Raw genomic sequence first — 19,817 nt, forward strand, 5'->3', positions numbered from 1 at the left:
GGCTTAGGCCTGCTCCCGGGTGGCAGAGGGCAGGCCCAATCCCTAAGTGCAGCCCCTGGTCAGGCTCAGAGCAGGGCCGATTGGGGAGTTGGGGCACCGCTCAGGGTAGACTGACTGGGGGGTGGGGCACCGCCCCCTGTTACACACAAGGCAGGGCCGATGAGGGGGTTGGGGCGTTGCCCCCTGTCACTCACAGAGCAGGGCCGATGAGGGGGTTGGGGCGCTGCCCCCTGTCACTAACAGAGCAGGGTCCATCAGGGGGGTTGAGGAGCTGCTCCCTGTCACTCACAGAGCAGGGCCGATCAGGGGGTTGGTGCGCTGCCTCCTGTCACACACAGAGCTGCAGGGCAATCGGGGGATTGGGGAGCTCCCCCCTATCAGGCACAGAGCAGGGCTGATCAGGGGGTTGGGGCGCTGCCTCCTGTCACGCTGATCCCGGTGCCGGGAGCCTCGCTGCTCCACTGATCCCAGTGCTGGGAGGCATATTACCCTTTTACTATATAGGATAGAGGCCTGGTGAACGGGTGGGGGCTGGCTGGTTTGCCCTGAAGGGTGTCCTGGATCAGGGTGGGGGTCCCCACTGGGGTGCCTGGCCAGCCTGGCTGAGGGGCTGAGGGCTGCTTTCCTGCTGGCAGTTGACTAAAAGCTTCCAACCGCTCCTTGTTTTCTTTCTTTTTTTTTATTCTGGGCCAGCTTTAGCTCTGAGGCCTCGCTGCTGAAAACATGGATACAATGTTGCGGTCCGGGGCTGACTGAAAGCTGGTTTTGTTTAGCTTCTTATTTGCAACATAGTAATAGTTGCTTAGAGTTGCAGTTGAGAGGCTGGCAAGTGAGGCGGGGAACGTTGGAGTCTGCAGTCCCTGGAGGAAGCAAGCCTCCCTGCTCGCTTCAGTGCATGGCTGCCGGCCGCCATCTTGGCTGACAGTTAATTTGCATAAGGATACACTGATTAGCCAATGGGAAGGGTAGCGGTCGTACGCCAATTACCATGTTTCTCTTTTATTAGTGTAGATATTTAAATGCCATTTAACAAAGAAAAACCAACCAAAAAAATGAGTTCGCTTGTCACCTCTGACACGCGTGTCATAGGTTCACCATCACTGGCCTACATCCATTAATATAATTACTTACTGTATCTGTTCTTTATTTCATTCTGGCTTCATGCCTTTATTTCGCTACATTCATTAATGCAAAGTAGGAAAAGCACACGGTGGAATAAAATCTGTTTCCTCAGTTACAAATGTTGGACAAAGTAGAAACTCATTTATTCTTCCTTGACTATCTATTTGCAGTTCAAATATTGCTATTTCTATTCCCTGTTCCCATCACTAGTAACTGCTGAAGTCAGGAAATCTCATTAGAATTTGCCACCTCATCATTCTCAGGCAGGTCGACCTACTTAGCAGCTTAGACTACTATTTTTTTTTCCTGATTGTTGTAAGAGTATAAAAGCTTTATCCACAAAAGAAAAAAAATCTTAAATCACAAATTTAGTATTCAATAGATCCTCCAAATACCCAGAGCAAACAGGATGGAGGAACAAATGATCCTGAGCAGTGTATTGATTTAGAAACTTAATAAGAGAAAGTCACATCAAGGACTTCTGCACACAGCATTGTCACAAAAGACAAAGAAAATTGGACAAAAAGCCAAAAGTAATAACATTGACAACACCTTACTGGTATAGTTTTGTGTGCTTTTCATATCCTTAATAAATTACACCAGATATATAACATTTTCAAACCAAACAACAGTTTAAGGTGCAGGAAAAAATTAAATTAATGTTGTTTTTATAAGCCACATTTAACTTAGCAACATTTTTTTGTTACATAAAACAAGGGAGTTTTCAAAATGAATAGTGAGAGAAATTTATTTACTATGCATAATATTCTAGGAAATTTATAAAATATTTATTGCAGACAGCAGAATGTGAGAATGTATGCTGCTCTGTATTTCTGTGATTTACTTTTGGCTTCTTCTGCCTCTGATCTCCATACAATTTTTTCTCTCCACCTCCATTCTTGGTCTTCCCCATAGAAATAAGTAAATAATTGAAAAGAATTAAATCTTAAACTTTCTCCTAAAAAAATAAAAAAGCCACTGTTCTGTGACTACCCACAGGCATTTAACAACAAAATAATGACAATGTTACCTTTTATATCACATTTTATAGTTTGCAAATCTATTTTACACACAGCAGGACTATACTATTTCTATTTTACTACTGAGGGAATTGAGGGCTAGAAAAGTTGAATATTTTGTCTAAAGTTAAATTTCATGGCCCTAACTGGTTTGGCTCAGTGGATAGAGCGTTGGCCTGTGGACTGAAGGGTCCCAGGTTCCATTCTGGTCAAGGGCATGTACCTTGGTTGCGGGCATATTCCCAGTAGGGGGTGTGCAGGAGGCAGCTGACAGATGTATCTCTCTCATCGATGTTTCTAACTCTCTATCCCTCTCCCTTCCTCTCTGTAAAAAAAATCAATAAAATATATTTTTAAAAAATTTTCATGGCAGACAGGGAAGTTAAAGAACCCTGACATTCTAACTCATAAAATGGTGTTAGTGGCAAAATCCTATAAAATAAAAGCCTAATATGTAAATTGTCCCCTCAACCAGAGTTTCCCTGGGAGTTTGACTGCTGGACCAGTCACTATGACACACACTGACCACCAGGAAGCAGATGCTCCAACCAGTAGGTTAGCTTGCTGTGGGCTCTGGTGGGCTGGACTGGAAAGTGAGGTGTGAGACGAGAGCCATCAGAAAGCTCCCAGGGTTTGGCCCAAGCCCCTGACAGAGGCAGGCCGGGGTGGGGGCAGGAGCCAGGAGGGACCACGTGGCAGCAGAGGCTGTTACGCGTGATCTGAGAGCCATGGACTGCGCAGCCCTCTGCAGCCTGTGGCATTCTCAGTGCACAATTTATAATCTTCAAAGCTGCTTCTTTTTATTTGTTAAGTTTCACTAACTACTTCAGGAGAGTGGATAGCACCATTATGGAGGGATGGGCCAGGCGCGCTTGCCTGAGGCCAAGGGGTGGCCTCAGGATCCCAGTGACACAGCAGAGAGGGGGACTGGGCTGAGTCGAAGAAACCAAGTCTAAAACTTGAAAGGAAGTGGGAGGCAGCGAAGGATAGAGGGTGACAGTTACGCAGGGGCCTAGAAAAGCTGCTGGGTGGGGGCAGCCGAGAAGCCCAGTGCCTCTCACATGGGACAGGCTCCACGTCCCTTCCTCCTCCTCCCTGTGACCAGTCACCCCAGTTCTCCTCACACAGCCCCACCCACACAGCCCCATCCCGCACAGCCCTGCCCCGCCCCACCCTGCACAGCCTTTTGGGAGCTCCAACCCCGGAGGAGAAAGGGGGAGGCTGCAGACAGAAGGTCACAGGAAGCGGGGGGCAGAGCAGGGCCCACCAAGTTACACAGAGGGGAGGGAGGGATAGACCCCACAGGACTGGGGACAGAGATGGGCAAGGAAGGAAGGCCATGTGGAAGCGTTGCCCTTGGTTGAAGTAGAAATCCTGACCCCATTTTACAGATCCCAGCAGTGTGTGTGTGTGTGTGTGGCGGGGGGGGGGGGGGGGGCGCGCTGGGGGAGCGAAGACAAAAGAGTGTGTGAGGGGACTGGATGGATGGAGAGCAGTGACGTTTGATTCATGGCCTATTTATTTTTATTTTTGTTAATATATTTTTATTGATTTCAGAGATAAAGGCATAGGGAGAGATATAAACATCAATGATGAGAGAGAATCGATCTGCTGCCTTCCGCACGCCCCCTACTGGGGATTGAGCCTGCACCCAGGAATATGCCCTTGACCAAAATTGAACCCAGGATCCTTCAGTCTGCAGGCCGTGGCTTTATTCATTGAGCCAAACCATCTAGGGCAGTGGTTCTCAACCTTCCTAATGCCGCGACCCTTTAATACAGTCCCTCATGTTGTGGTGACCCCTAACCATAAAATTATTTTCGTTGCTACTTCATAACTGTAATTTTGCTACTGTTATGAATCGTAATGTAAATATCTGATGTGCAGGATGCATTTTCATTGTTACAAATTGAACATAATTAAAGCATAGTGATTAATCACAAAAACAATATGTAATTATATATTCAATATGTGTTTTCCGATGGTCTTAGGCGACCCCTGTGAAAGGGTCGTTTGACCCCCAAAAGGGTCGCGACCCACAGGTTGAGAACCGCTGATCTAGGGTGACCCATGGTCTATTTAAAACTGCGGCAGTAGGCTGAGCAGAGGTCTTACCACAATAATGTTACCTGATAATGAAGGTGTCTCTCCTTATGTTGGGGTAATCAGAACTGCAGTGAAGTAAAGACACTCCCATGGAGCCTGCAAAGGGTTACCACACACATGGTGCAATTTACTCCGTGTGGCAGCTGAAGAGGGTGAACAGAGCCTTGGAAGGACATGAGGTCTCCAAGACCAGGGGCTGGAGGGAAAGTGCTTGCCGAGCATTCCACGCTGTGAGTTAAAATCTATATATATAAAAGCCTAAGTGGCCGAAATGACCGTAACGATGGGAACAACCAGTTGCTATGATGCGCACTGACCACCAGGGGGTTGACATTCAATGCAGGAGCTGCCCCCTGATGATCAGTACACTCCCACAGTGGGAGCTCCGCTCAGCTGACCGACCCATCCTGGTGGCTCACCAGCCCTGTGGCAGCCACTACCTCCCTCAGTAGTCCTGCAGGTCCAATCTCCAGAGAATGGGCCAGGCACTGATGGATCAGTGCCGCTGGCACGATCCCAAAAGCGCCACCAGCCTCCTGGAAGTCGGCCTCGGGCACCGCAGCCACTTACCCTTCCTAGAGGCTCTGCAAGGGAGAAACAATATAAAAGTGGCTGCCAGGTGGCTCCCGACAACCGGTATGAATGTCAGCGGGATGGATCTGGATCCCAGGCTGGCAAGGGCATTCCACCGCCTGCCCAGAAGGCTGATCACACCCCAGGCTCCACAACCCCTTGGGACCCCAACCGTGCATGAATTTGTGCACTGGGATTCTAGTCTATACATTTAAAAGCCTAATATGCTAAGAGTCCAACTGAGTGGTTGACCGACCAGTAACTATGATGTGCACTGACCACCAGGGGGCAGATGCTCCGACCAGTAGGTTAGCTTGCTACTGGGGTCCAGCCAATTGGGTCTGAGCAAAACGGGGCTGGACACGCCCTGGAGCCCTCCCATGGCCCCTCCCCGGCCACCGGCCATGATCAGGACTGGGCGAGATGGCCCTGATCAGCCCCAATTGCTGGCCAGGTGGAGGGACCCCACCTGTGCATGAATTTTGTGCACTGGACCTCTAGTAAATAATAATAACCATGGATGATAATCCACAGAATAAAGTGAATATTCATTATCATGCTGATATCTAATAAAAGAGAAACATGCAAATTGACCATACCTCCGCTACACTCACAAACCACGCCCTCAAGCCACGCCCACCAGTCAATCAGGAGCAAGTATGCAAACAAACCCAACAAAGATGGTGGCAGCCACAGAGCTGGAGCGAACAGGAGGCTTGGGTTGCCCCTGGTGATGGAGGAAGCCAAGCTTCCCGCCCTACCTGGCCAGCTGTGGGCTCCGCTCAAGGCTACAAAGTTTCAATTATAGAAGATAAATAAATCCCAGATACCTGCTTCCAGCCACCGTGGCCTCCGCTCAAGAAGGGTCTGGGAGCCTGGGTTGCCCGGGGCCGTGGCCAGCCTACAAACAGCCATCAGCCCCTCACCCAGGATGGCCGGACCCCCACCCTGAAGGGGGTGTGGCCAGCCTGCAAACAGCCATCAGCCCCTCACCCAGGCTGGCCACACCCTTATGAGGTGAGGGTCTCCACTGTGGGGCTTGGCCAGCCTAAGACAGCCATCAGCCCCTCACCAAGACTGGCTAGGCACCCCAGCGGGACCCCCTTCCTGAAGGGGGTGTGGCCAGCCTGCAAATAGCCATCAGCCCCTCACCCAGGCTGGCCACGCCTCCCAGCGGGGACCCTCAGCCCATGGGGACATGGCCGGCCTGCAAACCACCACAGGCCCCTCGCCCAGGCTGCCCCACGCCCCAAGGGAACACCCACCCTGATCCGGGACACTTTTCAGGGCAAACCAGCCACCCCCAACCCGTGCACCAGGCCTCTATCTTTACTAATAAAAGCGTAATATGCTAATTAGACTGGGAGACCTTCCAGGAGACCTTCCAGACATTCTTCTGGACAAAGCCATGGTGGTGGGGCCGAGGTAGAGGCAGTTAGAGGCCAAGAGGGGAGGGCAGTTGTGGGTGATCAGGCTGGTGGGGGGGGGCACTGGGGATAAGCAGACCAGCAGGGGGGCCAGTTGGGGGCAAGCAGGCCATCAGTGGGGGTCAGTTGGAGGTGATCAGGACAGCGGGGAGTCAGTTTGGAGTGAGCAGGCCAGCAGGAGGCAGTTGGGGGTGATCAGGCTGGCCGGGGGGTATTTGGAGGCAAGCAGGCCAGCGGCGGGGGGCAGTTGGGGCTGAGCAGGCCAGCAGTCAGAGTGGTTAGGGGCAATCAGGCAGGCAGGCAGGCAGGTGAGTGGTTAGGAGCCAGCAGTCCTGGATTATGAGAGGGGTCCCAGATTGGAGAGGGTGCAGGCCGGACTGAGGAACACACCCTCCCCCGTGCACGAATTTCATGCACCAGGCCACTAGTCATCAAATAAATGAATGTAAAAGTAAATGAAGGAAAAGAGGTATCCCTTTTTTACAGTACAACTCCAATCAATAAATGCAAAAAGAATAATAGAAATAGAAAATCACCATTTGGGAAACACCAGAGCAATAGTTGTTGCATGCGTGACTCATCAATGGATGCTAAAATTAGTGGACATGATTATAATAAAAAAAAAAACTTGCATATCTCAGAATATCTTCCCAAAAGATACTTATCCTATATAATAAAGATGTAATATGCAAATTGACCATCATACCTTCGCACAAGATGGCTGCCCCCATGTGATCAAAAGATGGCCACCACAAGATGGCCGGCAGGGGAGGGCAGTTGGGGGTGACCAGGCCTGCAGGGGAGGGCAGTTAGGGGCAACCAGGCCAGCAGGGGAGCACTTAGGCATTGATCAGGCTGGCAGGGGAGTGGTTAGGGGATGATCAGGCTGGCAGGCAGAAGCAGTTAGGGGCAATCAGACAGGCAGGCAGGTGGGCGGTTGGGAGCCAGCAGTCCTGGATTGTGAGAGGGATGTCCACAGGGATCAGGCCTACACCGGCAGTTGGACATCACCCGAGGGGTCCCAGATTGGAGAGGGTGCAGGCTGGGCTGAGGGACACCACCCAGTGCACAAATCTCGTGCACCGGGCCTCTAATCCTATCTAATAATAGAGAAACATGGTAATTAACTGTAACTTTGCTACCCTTCCCATTGGCTAATCAGCGAGATATGCCAATTAACTGCCAACCAAGATGGCGGCCGGCAGCCAGGCAGCTGAAGCGAACAGGAGGCTTGCTTGCTCCAGTGAAGAAGGAAGCCAAGGTTCTCCGCCTGCCACAGCCCAGCTCTGAGCTTGCACTCTAAGAAACAATGTTGCAAATATAGAAGCTAAACAATCCCCAGAAACCTGCTTTCAGTCAGCCAGGATCTCAGAGCTGGAGTTGCAACAAAGTTTCAAATACAGAAGGTAAACAAAGCCCAGAAACCTGCTTTCAGCAGCCGAGGTCTCAGAGCTGGAGCCGAGCCTCAGAGCTAAAGCCAGCTCTCGGCTCCAGTGACAGCCATAGAAGGTAAATAAATCCCAGAATAAAAAAAAAGAAAAAAAGGAGAGGTTGGGAGATTCAGTCACCCGCCAGCCTGAAAACGGCCCTCAGCCCCTCACCCAGACTGGCCAGGCACCCCAGTGGGGACCCCCATCCTGAAGGGGGTGTGACCAGCTGCAAACAGCCATCATCCCCTCACCCAGGCTGGCCAGGCACCCAAGCGGGACCCTCACCCTGATCCAGGACACCATTCAGGGTAAACCAGCCGGCCCCCACCCGTGCACCAGGCCTCTATCCTATATAGTAAAAGGGTAATATGCCTCCCAGAACCGGGATCAGCGGTGCCACGAGGCCTCCCGGCACCGAGATCAGCGGAGCAGCAAGGCCTCACTGCCCCTGTGTCAAGCAGAGCCGCGAGGCCTCCCAGCACTGGGATCAGCGGAGCCGCGAGGCCTCCCAGCACTGACCCAGTGTCAAGCGGAGCAGCAAGGCCTTCCAGCACCGGGCTCAGCGGAGCAGCGAGGCCTCACTACACCGGTGTCAAGCGGAGCCGCAAGGCCTCCCAGCACTGGGATCAGCGGAGCCACGAGGCCTCCTGGCCCCTGGAGCAGCGTGACACGGGGCAGCGCCCAACCCCCCTGATCGCCCTGCGGCTCTGTGTGTGACAGGGGACAGGGCCACAGCCTCCCTATTCGCCCTGCTCTGTTCGTGACAGGGGAAGGCGCCCCAACCCCCTGATCAGCCCTGCTCTGTGCCTGATAGGGGGGAGCTTCCCAAACCCCTGATCGGCCCTGCTCTGTGTGTGACAGGGTGCGGCGCCCCAACCCCCCCATGGGCCCTGCTCTGTGTGTGACGGGGTGGAGCCGCAACCTCCCCATCGGCCCTGCCCTGAGTGTGACAGGGGGGAGTGCCCCAACTCCCTGATCAGCCCTGCACTGTGGGTGACAGGGGGTGGCGCTCCAACCCCCTGATCCGCCCTGCTCTGTGCGTGACAGGGGGTGGCGCCGCAACCTCCCCATTGACCCTGCCTTGAGTGTGACGGGGCAACTCCCCAACCCCCCAATCTGCCCTACCCTGAGCATGACTGAGGGTGGCATCTCAACCTCCTGATCCGCCCTGCTGGGGGGAGCTCCCCAACCCCCTGATCGACCCTGCTCTGTGTGTGACAGGGTATGGAGCCCCAACTCCCCTGATGGGCCTTGCTCTGTGTGTGACAGGGGGCAGCGCCTCAACCTCCTGATCGGCCAGCTCTGTATGTGACAGGGGTGGCGCCACAACCCCCTGATCCGCCCTGCTCTGTGCATGACAGGGGGTGGCGCCGCAACCTCCCCATCGACCCTGCCTTGAGTGACAGGGGGCGGCGCCCCAACCCAATCGGCCCTACCCTGAGCGTGACTGAGGGTGGCATCGAAACCTCCTGATCCGCCCTGCTCTGTGCATGACAGGGGGCAGCGCCCCAACTCCCCAATCGGCCCTGCTCTGAGCCCGACCAGGGGCTGCGGGGCAGGCACCTAGGGATTGGGCCTGCCCTCTGCCACCCGGGAGCGGGCCTAAGCCAGCAGGTTGTTATCTCCCAAGGGGTCCCAGACTGTGAGAGAGATACCCGCCCCCCGCCAGTGCACAAATTTTTGTGCACCAGGCCTCTAGTTTATATATATAAAAGCCTAAGTGACCGTTTGACCGGTAGCTATGATATGCACTGACCACCAGGGGGCAGACACTCAACGCACAGGCATGGAAACATGGCACAGACTGCTGAATCTCAGAGGGCAGGGAGGAGGGGGGAGGGTGGGAAGAGATTAACCAAAGATCTTATATGCATACTAGAGGGCTGGTGCAAGTGCAATGGTGGGGTTGCTCGGCCTGGCCTGTGGGGATCGGGCCGAAACTAGCAGTCCGACATCCCCCGGGGCGTCCCGGATTGTGAGAGGGCACAGGCCAGGCTGAGGGACCCCACTGGTGCATAAATCTGTGCACCAGGACTCTAGTTAATCAATCAATCAATCTATCTATCTACCTATCTATCTGGCCCAGCGACCGGAATGGCGGAATGACCAAAATGGCCAGAACAACCGGTGGCTATGATGTGTACTGAGGCAGCCAACCAGCCTGATCTGGGCCCCAATCGGTCCCCAACACGATCGGAGGCGGGGCCGGTTGTCCAACTGCCCGCAGCCCCTTCCCCCTGCTGGCCCAGCCTGATGGGCCCCCATCAGGGCGGGCCAGCTGGACCCCACCCATGCATGAATTCATGAACCGGGCTTCTACTTATAAAGATAAAAACAGTCACTTTTGGAAAAAACAGTCACTATAATGGAAAAAACAGGCAGATACCACTTTAACCAGGGAATCAAGGTATTAGGACTAGTAATGAGACATATCAACATCATGCACCTTCTGATGATGATGAAATGAGAAAGACCAAACATCTCTGTCTTTCAAAGACATTCTACAAAATCACTGGCCAGTACTCTTAAAGTGTCAAAATCATAAAAGACAAAGACCGAGGAACTGTCCTAGATTAGAGGCACTAAGGAGACACAATGACAACTAAATGCAATGTGAGATCCTAAGATCCTAGGCCAGCAAAAGGGCCATGGGACAACTGGAGAAATAAGAATAAGGTATGTGACTAACTGGGTCTCTTCCTTACAAGCAACATGGCTTCTCCTTCTCAGCTCAGCAACAGGCTTCCCCTCAACCTCAACTGCCACAGGCCACTGCCTCCCCTGTCCATGGCCCTAGGCTGCTGTGCAGTTTATGTTGCTTTTTAGTTGTCAGGGAAAGCTTTGACTGCAGAAACGTCTGTCCCACTATCAGACAAAGAGAAGAAAAAGACTGCAAGAGAACTTGTTCAAGCTATTTTAGCATGGAAACCTAGAATGTGCAGCTTTCTTGAGTGGCGACATCTGAAGGTTTAGTTACAAGAGATATGCTAGTCTGTATTTTTGCTGTGTTATCGAGGATCAGGAGAATGAACTAATTACCCTGGAAATAATTCATTGTTACGTGGAACTACTTGACAAGTATTTGGCAGTGTGTGTGAACTTGGCATCATCTAAATTTTGAGAAGGCTTATTGTATTTTGATGAGTTTCATTTCGGAGGGGAAGTTCAGGAAACATCCAAGAAAAGTGTCCTTAAAGCAATTGAGCAGGCTGATCTACCGCTGGAGGAAGAGGACACCCCATGAAGTGTTCTTGAAGAGATTGGAGTGACATAATTCCTTCCCTCGTTGATGACTTATGGCATTTCACATACTGTACATAGTCATTGTCTTCATGTCCATGTTAGCTAATAGTTTAAGATGATGTTCTGTCAGTAATACTGATTTGCTAAGTGCCGGAAGCCGGTCCATCCTTGCTGCTTGACACAGTCGCTGTAGGGAAGAAACATCTGCACAGCATATGTTTCAAGGGACCTGGCGTATATGGCATACTGCCCTTAATATGTTTGCTCACCTTCTTGGTGCTATGTGTTTTAACCAAGGTCACCTCTCTGAGAAAGGTTGTTTCCCCAGGTAGGGATTTTTCCCTGAAGTTAGGGAGGGAATAAAACCCCTTAACTAAGTGCCAGGCAGGTAGTTAATCACTTTAACTACGAACAATCACCCTTAAGCTACATAATCTTTACTCCCTGGAATGGAGATAAGAAACGCCCTAAACTTTGGAATAGAAATTGACAGGATTAAAATCAACTGGTATAAATACAGATGTAACAAGACAATAAAACACAGAACCTAGAGACAGAACCTAGTGAGAGAACATGGCAAAAGATCCTGGACAGAACCTGGCTACAGAATCTGGCTGGAGATCCTGGACAGAACTTGGCTGGAGAACCTAGGCAGAACCTGGCTGGAGAACCTGGAGAACCTGGCTGGAGAACCTGGCTGGAGAACCTAGCGAGAGAACATGGCTAGAGAACCTGGATAGAACCTGGCTGGAGAACCTGGCTAGAGAACCTGGATAGAACCTGGCTGGAGAACCTGGCTAGAGAACCTGGCAACCGAACCTGGCGACAGAACCTGGCTGAGGAACCCAACTATGATGATCACCTGAATGCTGCCTCCGTGTCATTCCTTCTTCACCTACTCCGTCCACACCTTTGGGGACCCCTGGACCTGCTGGGGCTGGACCCCAACAGCTAAGCTGCTTCATTCAGGTCTAAAAATAAAAATTTACTTTTAAAGGGAACTTTGGTTAATCAACTGATAACTTATGGGATTTAAATATGAATTAGAGTGATTGAGAAAAAGAAAGGTAGCTGGATATTTTAAGGTTTATAGGTCTGTTTCTCTTAATCTGATTATATCTTTAAAATGACAATCAGGTAATATACAATTATTAATTACTGTCTTTAGCAAAAGAAACTTATGAAACCAAAGACCACTGTACTTCAGGATTTATGAGAATAAAGGGAATTGACATATCACATGTCAAATGAATGAAAATTTAACTCTGTTGAAACTCAACAAAAAACCTCACAAATTATAATAAAGGCCTGAGCTGCTGCCCCCTCCCCCTTTTTTATTTCACTAAAAATTATTTTTGACCTTCCAAACCTGGGATGAAGAGCAGAGATTGACTGTTTCATAATAGTCAGCATGTTATTTTAAGGCCAAGGAACACTTAACTCCTGAGATAAATTTTTTTGTAGTGATAATCATTTAGTCACTTAGTTGGATATTTTTTAAATTAAATCTTTATTGTTCAGATTATTATATTGATTCCTCCTTTTTCCCACTATAACTCCCCTCCACCCAGTTCCCACCCCACCCTCCGCCCTCACTCCCCACCCACTGTCCTCATCCATAGGTGCATGATTATTGTCCAATCTCTTCCCGCACCCCCTGCACCCCTTCCCCCCCCAGAATAGTCAGTCCATTCCCTTTCTATGTCCCTGATTCTATTATAATCACCAGTTCATTCTGTACATCAGATTATTTACTTGATTTTTAGATTCACTTGTTGATAGATGTTTATTTGTTGTTCATAATTTGTATCTTTACCTTTTTCTTCTTCTTCCTCTTCTTAAAGGATACCTTTCAGCATTTCATAAAATACTGGTTTGGTGGTGATGAACTCCTTTAGCTTTTTCTTATCTGTGAAGCTCTTTATCTAACCTTCACTTCTGAATGATAGCTTTGCTGGATAAAGTAATCTTGGTTGTAGGTTCTTGGTATTCATCACTTTGAATATTTCTTGCCACTCCCTTCTGGCCTGCAAAGTTTCTGTTGAGAAATCAGCTGACAGTCATATGGGTACTCCCTTGTAGGTAACTGACTTTCTTTCTCTTGCTGCTTTTTGGATACTCTGTTTGTCTTTTGCTCTTGGCATTTTAATTATGATGTGTCTTGGTGTGGTCCTCTTTGGATTCCTTTTGTTTGGGGTTCTCTTTGCTTCCTGGACTTGTAAGTCTATTTCTTTCACCAGGTAGGGGAAGTTTTCTGTCATTATTTCTTCAAATAGGTTTTCAATATCTTGCTCTCTCTCTTCTTCTGGCACCCCTATAATTCGGATGTTGGTACGCTTGAAGCTGTCCCAGAGGCTCCTTACACTATCTTCGTATTTTTGGATTCTTTTTTTCATTTTGCTTTTCCAGTTGGGTGTTTTTTGCTTCTCTGTATTTCAAATCTTTGACTTGATTCTTGTGATCCTCTGGTCTGCTATTGGGAGTCTGTATAATATTCTTTATTTCAGTCAGTGTATGCTTAATTTCTAGTTGGTCCTTTATCACAACATCGAGGGTCTCACTAGATTTCTTGAGGATCTCACTACATTTATCGGTGGTTTCTAGAAAATTCTTGAAAAACCAAAAAAGTGTGGTTTTGAACTCTATATCCAGTAGTTTGCTTTCCTCCATTTCTGTCATTTGTGTCCTGTTTCTTTGTCTCGGCATTTTTTATGCTTTGCTGTGTCCATAGAGTGGCTTTCTGTGCTAAGTGTCCCAAGTACCTAAGGTAGACACTCTTGGTGCACCCCCTTGTGGGCTTTGTGCACAGTCCTGTTGTAGTTAAGCCTTGATTGCTGTAGATAAAACTGGGAGGATTTGACTTCCAGGCCAATTGGCTGTGAGAATCAGCTGTGTCTACGGTGGGAGAACTTCTGTGCTGAAGACACCCTTATGGGGCAAGACTTGCTTCAGTGGGGCTTTGGTGCTCACTGAGTCTGCCCCCTGAGTGTGTGCCTTATGGATCTGAGGAGTTGTAATTGGATGGTCCCACTCTGACCACTGGGTACACTGGCTCTTGGATCTAAGGAGGTGCTAATCTAGCCTCTGCCTGAGGCTACCCAGCAGAAGCCAGCTGTAAAGCAATGCAAGTTGCCCTGGGGCCTTGGGGCAGCTGCAGTTTGTTAAATTATTTTCAGATTACAAAGGGCCGGGCCTTTCATATGCAAAAGCCTCCATGGAGGGCTTGGGTGGGGCGGGGTCCCAGGGGATCAACAGGGCGGGCCGAGTGAGCCAGCAGTATGTCTGCTCTCAGTCCTGCCCTCAGAGGTCCTGGCAATCGCTGCGAGTGCCTCCAAGAGAAAGCTGCCCTCGAGTTCCGACCGATGCCAGACAGTCCCGTTTCTCCTGTATGAGTCTGGGTCCCCAGAGACTCGCCCGGAACTGGAGCTCAGAGCCTGAGACTCCCTCCCAATTGAAAAACACAATCGTGTCCTCAGCCGCCAGCCCTCTCCGCATGCACCTCTGCACCTTTGTATTTACTTCCGCACCGCACCTCCTGAGTCTTGGTATGCTTTTCTCTTTCCTTCTAGTTGTAGAATTTCCAATCAGCCAGCCTTCCTGTGGTACTGGATGATGTCCGTCATGTCTTTTAGTTGTATTTTTGAAGTGGTTGTGGGAGGCAGCAATCTCCAGTGTTTACCTATGCCGCCATCTTGGTTTCTCTTGGATATTTTTTGATGCCCCCAAATAAAATGGAAACGTTGACTCACCAGGAATTCTTTATGACAGATTCTTATGAAAAATATGTTACACTCTTCACAAAGTATTGACTAAGTCATTTAAAGCAATAATATTCCTTCTGGGGTACTTGTTGCAGCCAAATTTATTTTGCTCGCCCTTATTGCTTCCCTCTACTTAGAAGTGCTGCAAACTTTGGGGTAGCTTCCTGCCTTTCTATGATATTATCTAGTTATGAGAAATCTTATAAAAATAAAAACATACCACCTTTTATATAAAAGGGAGAGTTGAATGAGGTAAAATGGGATTAGGGGGCTCTATATTTTTAAAAACTTTTCAATGTCACTTTTATACATACTCCATAAGTAAACATGTCTTCATGGTTTACACTTTCATTTGTATTTACTACACTGGATTAAGCTTTGTTGTGATTGTGACCAATATTCAGCCCACATATGCATTATCTCATCACATTGCCAATTAGTTGTTATAAATGTTCAATGTATACCACTGTCGTATGTTTTAATCTACCTGTTTCCAAAAGCTTGTCAAAGTATGGAGAGCAGCTGAAGGAAAAATCCTTTAAATACAGTAGGTACTCGGGTTATGTCGGAGATCTGTTCCTACGGTGAGACCTAATGCAATTTTTGCTGTTAAGTCTGAACCCACCTACATAAGCACCTACATCACTCACATGGAGCACATACACAGCAGTAATGAAGTGAAACAGTAAAAAAAATTTAAAAGAAAGATAACAATTCCTGACCTTTACTTGTGGTAAATAAATAATTTTAAAAAGCACATATGTACATATGTTGAAATGGCAGAACTTTTTTTTTTAATATATAAATAAACTTGAGGCCTGGTGCACAAAAATTTGTGCAATCCAGGGGGTCCCTCAGCCCGGCCTGTGCCCTCTCGCAGTCTGGAACCCCTTGGGGGATTACCACCTGCTGGCTTAGGCCCGCTCCCTGGGGGATAGGGCCTAAGCTGGCAGTCAGACATCCCTCTGGCAGCCCGGCAGCCCTCAGGGGATGTCCACTTGCCAGCAGGGAGCAGCCCTAAGGTGCAGTCGGACATCCTTAGCACTGCTGAGGAGGCGGAAGAGGCTCCCACCACCACTGCTGTACTGGCAGCCGGCAGCCTGGCTTGTGGCTGAGCAGAGCTCCCCCTGTGGGAGCACACTGACCACCAGGGGGCAGCTCCTGCATTGAGCATCTGCCCCTTGGTGGTCAGTGTGTGTCATAGTGACCAGTCATTCCCAGTCGTTCTGCTGTTAGGGTCAATTTGCATATTACCCTTTTATTATATAGGAGTGCCTGGCCAGCCTGGGTGAGGGGCTGATGGCTGTTTGCAGGCTGGCCACAGCCCCTTCAGGGTGGGGGTCCCCCCTGGGGTGCCTGGCCAGCCTGGGTGAGGGGCTGATGGCTGTTTGCAGGCTGGCCACAGCCCCTTCAGGGTGGGGGTCCCCGCTGGGGTGCCTGGCCAGCCTGGGTGAGGGGCTGATGACTGTTTGAAGGCTGGCCAAGCCCCCCAGTGGGGACCCTCACCCAATGAGGGTGTGGCCATCCTGGGTGAGGGGCTGATGGCTGTTTGCAGGCTGGCCATGGCCCCTCGCCATCCAAGCTCCCATTGGAGGCTGGCTGGAAGCAGGTATCTGGGATTTGTCTTCTATAATTAAAACTTTGTTGCCATGAGCGGAGGCCACAGGTGGCTCAGCGCAGGCGGGAAGCTTGGCTTCCTCCATCGCCCAGGCAACCAAGCCTCCTGTTTGCTTCAGCTCCGTGGCTGCCAGCCGCCATCTTGGTTGGGTTAATTTGCATATAGTCGCTCTGATTGGCTGGTGGGCATGGCTTGGGACATAGCGAAGGTACAGTCAATTAGCATCTTTGTCTTTTATTAGTGTAGATGGGAGGTGGTGACATAACCATAAAACGACGTACGTATGTTGAGTCCAACATAACCCAAGGACTGCCTGTATTTTTATTGATTTTCAGAGAAAGAGGAAGGGAGAAGAAGAGAGAGAGAGAGAGAAACATTGATGTGAGAGAGCAATATAGATTGGCTGCCTCCTGAATGCCCTCTACCAAGGATCAAGCCTGTAACCTGGGTATGTGCCCAGACCAAGAATAGAACAAACTAGCAACCTTTCAGTGCATGGGACGATGCCCAACTAAGCCACACTGGTCAGGGCAGAAAATTTTTTAAAATTTTTTTCAGTAAAATGTTGAAAATTCACCTCCATTTGAATGTGGTGGTTGTTAAAAGCAGATATAAGGAGTCTTCATATACTTCAAGTTCATTAAAAAATAATATGGATTCCATGCTACTGAGAACTTATCTACACCTTTATTTTCAATCAATGAATGCTGCTTTTACAACCTGGAAAAAAAGAAAGTTTGCAGATCAGTTAGTACTGTGTCAGTGTTAACTTCCTGGTTTCAATCATTGTTCTATGCTAAATATTAATATTTGGGAAAGCTGGGTGAAGGGTATATGGGAATTCCCTGCACTATTATTGCAACTTTTTTGTAAGTCTGAAATTATTTCCAAATAAAAAGTGTTGGTGCTTATAATCTAAACCACATCATTTGGAACTGTATTTTCTTTGTTTCAAATGTATAAATTTTGTCTCCTCAATAATCTCCACTGAAGAATTAAACATTCACAAGTATTAAATGAGAGGTTTCAAAAGAAGAGTTTAAAAAAGAAAAAAAAAGAGAGAAAAGAAGAGTTTAAGTAATAATCGTCCAAGTAAATTCTGCTAATTTCTCCTTTATTAATGATTAGTGGTATAAAAAATGACATTTTCCCAAATAATAATAAAAGATTTACAGGTTTATAAGAATCCAAGTAACACTGATCCAGTTGAAACTAGTGTAGACAAACATAAAGGGGGAAAAAAATCTTATACCATAGGTGTTTTCAGAAAGACTCTAAATTCTATGACCTCTTAATGAGAGAAGGAATCCAGAAGCTTGGCTGATTACTAGCACTAAACCCTGTCATGTAATTTGATAAGAGGAAAAACAGGGCCGTAAATTCAACCAAGAATTATTTTGTTGCAGTCAAAAATAATAAGAAGCAAGGAAATTCTTTTTAAAGGTTTTCACTGTAAAAGCTTTAAGACTGTGGTATTTACAATGTTTTAAGTTATGGCCCTGATGATAAGAATTCTCACAGAAAAGGGGTGAGCTACACATGGATGCAGACTTTCAACATAAGCCATAAGAAGCAACTAAAATTTAGCTCCAAAGATGTACTTTTTCTTGTAAACTACATAACTAGTAAACTAAATGGGGGCACTAAAAGTAAAGATACATTCTATAAAATCTTACAAATATATTTGACAATGAGATGTTAGGAAATGATAAAGGGACGGGGGCAAAGGGACTTGGGTATTAAGTGTTAAAATTACTCTCTTTGAGCTCTTTGCTGGCAGGAACTAGGGAGAGTACAGAAGAGAAGAAGTTGATTCCTTCTGTGCCAGAAACCCTTCAGAAGAAGCAAAGGAATTTCATGGAGCTGATGATCAAGCGCCTGAAAAAGAAGTTTGCCTAAAAGATGCTTCAAAAGGAAAGAGAAAGCTTATCTATAAAAAAGCTAAGCACCATGACAAGGCATACAGGTAGATGTACAGAACTGAGATCTGAATGGCTAAGATAGCAAGAAAAGCTGGCAACTTCTATGTACCTGTGGAACCCTAATTGGCATTTGTCATCAGAGGAAGGTGCTGCAGCTTCTTTGCCTTTGCCAGATCTTCAACGGCACCTTTGTTTAAGCTCAACAAGGCTTCCATTAACATGCTGAGGATTGTGGAACCATATATTGCATGAGGATACCCAAACCTGACATCAGTAAATGATCTACAAACAGGCTATGTGAAAATCAACAAAAAACCTAATTGATTGGACAGATAACACATTGATTGCTCAATCTCTTGGTAAATATGGCATCATCTAAACGGAAGATCTGATCCGTGAGATATATACTGTTAGAAAACACTTTAAAGAAGTAAACTGCTGGGGTCCAACCCCAGCAGGTCCAGGGGTCCCCAAAGGTGTGGACGGAGTCGGCGAAGAAGGAATGGCACAGGGTCAGCGTTCAGTTGATCAGCATAGCGAGGTTCTCCCTCCAGGATCTCAAGCCAGGAACTCCAGGCGAGTTCTGGTCTCCAGCGAAATTCTGGTTAGGATCCAGCCAAGTTCTGGTCAGGATCTCCAGGCAAGTTCTGGCTCTAGGTTCTCTTGCCAAGTTCTGTAGTCAGGTTCTATTCAGGTTCTCCAGCCAGGTTCTGTGTCCATGTTCTCTCGCTAGGTTCTCCAGCCAGGTTCTATCCAGGTTCTCCAGCCAGGTTCAGTTACCAGGTTCTTTAGCCAGGTTCTATCCAGGTTCTTTTGCCATGTTCTGTCTAGGTTCTCCAGTGAAGTTCTGTAGCCAGGTTCTGTCCAGGATCCTTTGCCATGTTCTCTCTCTAGGTTCTCTCTCTAGGTTCTGTGTAGGATCTCCAGCCAAGTCCTGTCTCTAGATTCTGTCTCCTGTTGTCTTGTTACATCTGTATTTATACCAGTTGATTTTAATCCTATCAATTTCTATTGCAAAGGTTAGGGCGTTTCTTATCTCCATTCCCGGGAGTAAAGATTATGTAGCTTAAGAGTGATTGTTTGTAGTTAAAGTGATTAACTACCCGCCTGGCACTTAGTTAAGAGGTTTTATCCCCTCCTTAACTTCAGGGAAAAATCCCTACCTGGGAAAACAACCTTTCTCGGAGAGGTGACCTTGGTTAAAACACATAGCGCTAAAGGGAGCAAACATATTAAGGGCAGTATGCCATATACGCCAGGTCCCTTGAAACATATGCTGTGCAGATGTTTCTTCTCTGCAGCGACTGTGTCAAGCAGCAAGGATGGACCGGCTCCCGGCAGTAAACAACTTCCGGTGGCCCTTCAAATTATCTTCTCCATGAGGTGGAATGAAGAAAAGACCACCCATTTTGTAGAAGGTTGAGATACTGATAATAGGGAAGATTAGGATTAACAGGCTTATCAAAAGAATGAACTAAGGTATCTACTATGGTTATTGTTGTAATCTGGTCAGTTAATAAACAGTGAGTGCTTTAAAATTGAGTAAGTAAATAAAATTACTCTCCTTTTGAGTAGCTAATATTATTTCAAAAGCAT

General features: G+C 48.1%; 1 protein-coding gene and 2 pseudogenes across 2 annotated transcripts in view; 2 read left to right on the top strand and 1 right to left on the bottom strand.

Annotated features, from left to right (window-relative positions):
• REC114 (REC114 meiotic recombination protein) overlaps positions 1 to 19,817 on the bottom strand; it is a 186,362-nt gene that overhangs the window by 38,059 nt on the left and 128,486 nt on the right. The window lies entirely within an intron of this gene.
• Positions 9,575 to 10,951, top strand: LOC138995894 (AP-1 complex subunit sigma-2 pseudogene; annotated as a pseudogene).
• On the top strand, positions 16,244 to 19,699 carry LOC138996347 (large ribosomal subunit protein uL30 pseudogene; annotated as a pseudogene).

Source organism: Myotis yumanensis, unplaced genomic scaffold, assembly GCF_028538775.1.
Source record: "Myotis yumanensis isolate MYYU_CA2020_CCGP unplaced genomic scaffold, mMyoYum1.0.hap1 SCAF_1, whole genome shotgun sequence".
In the NCBI taxonomy this organism is placed as follows: Eukaryota; Metazoa; Chordata; class Mammalia; order Chiroptera; family Vespertilionidae; genus Myotis; species Myotis yumanensis.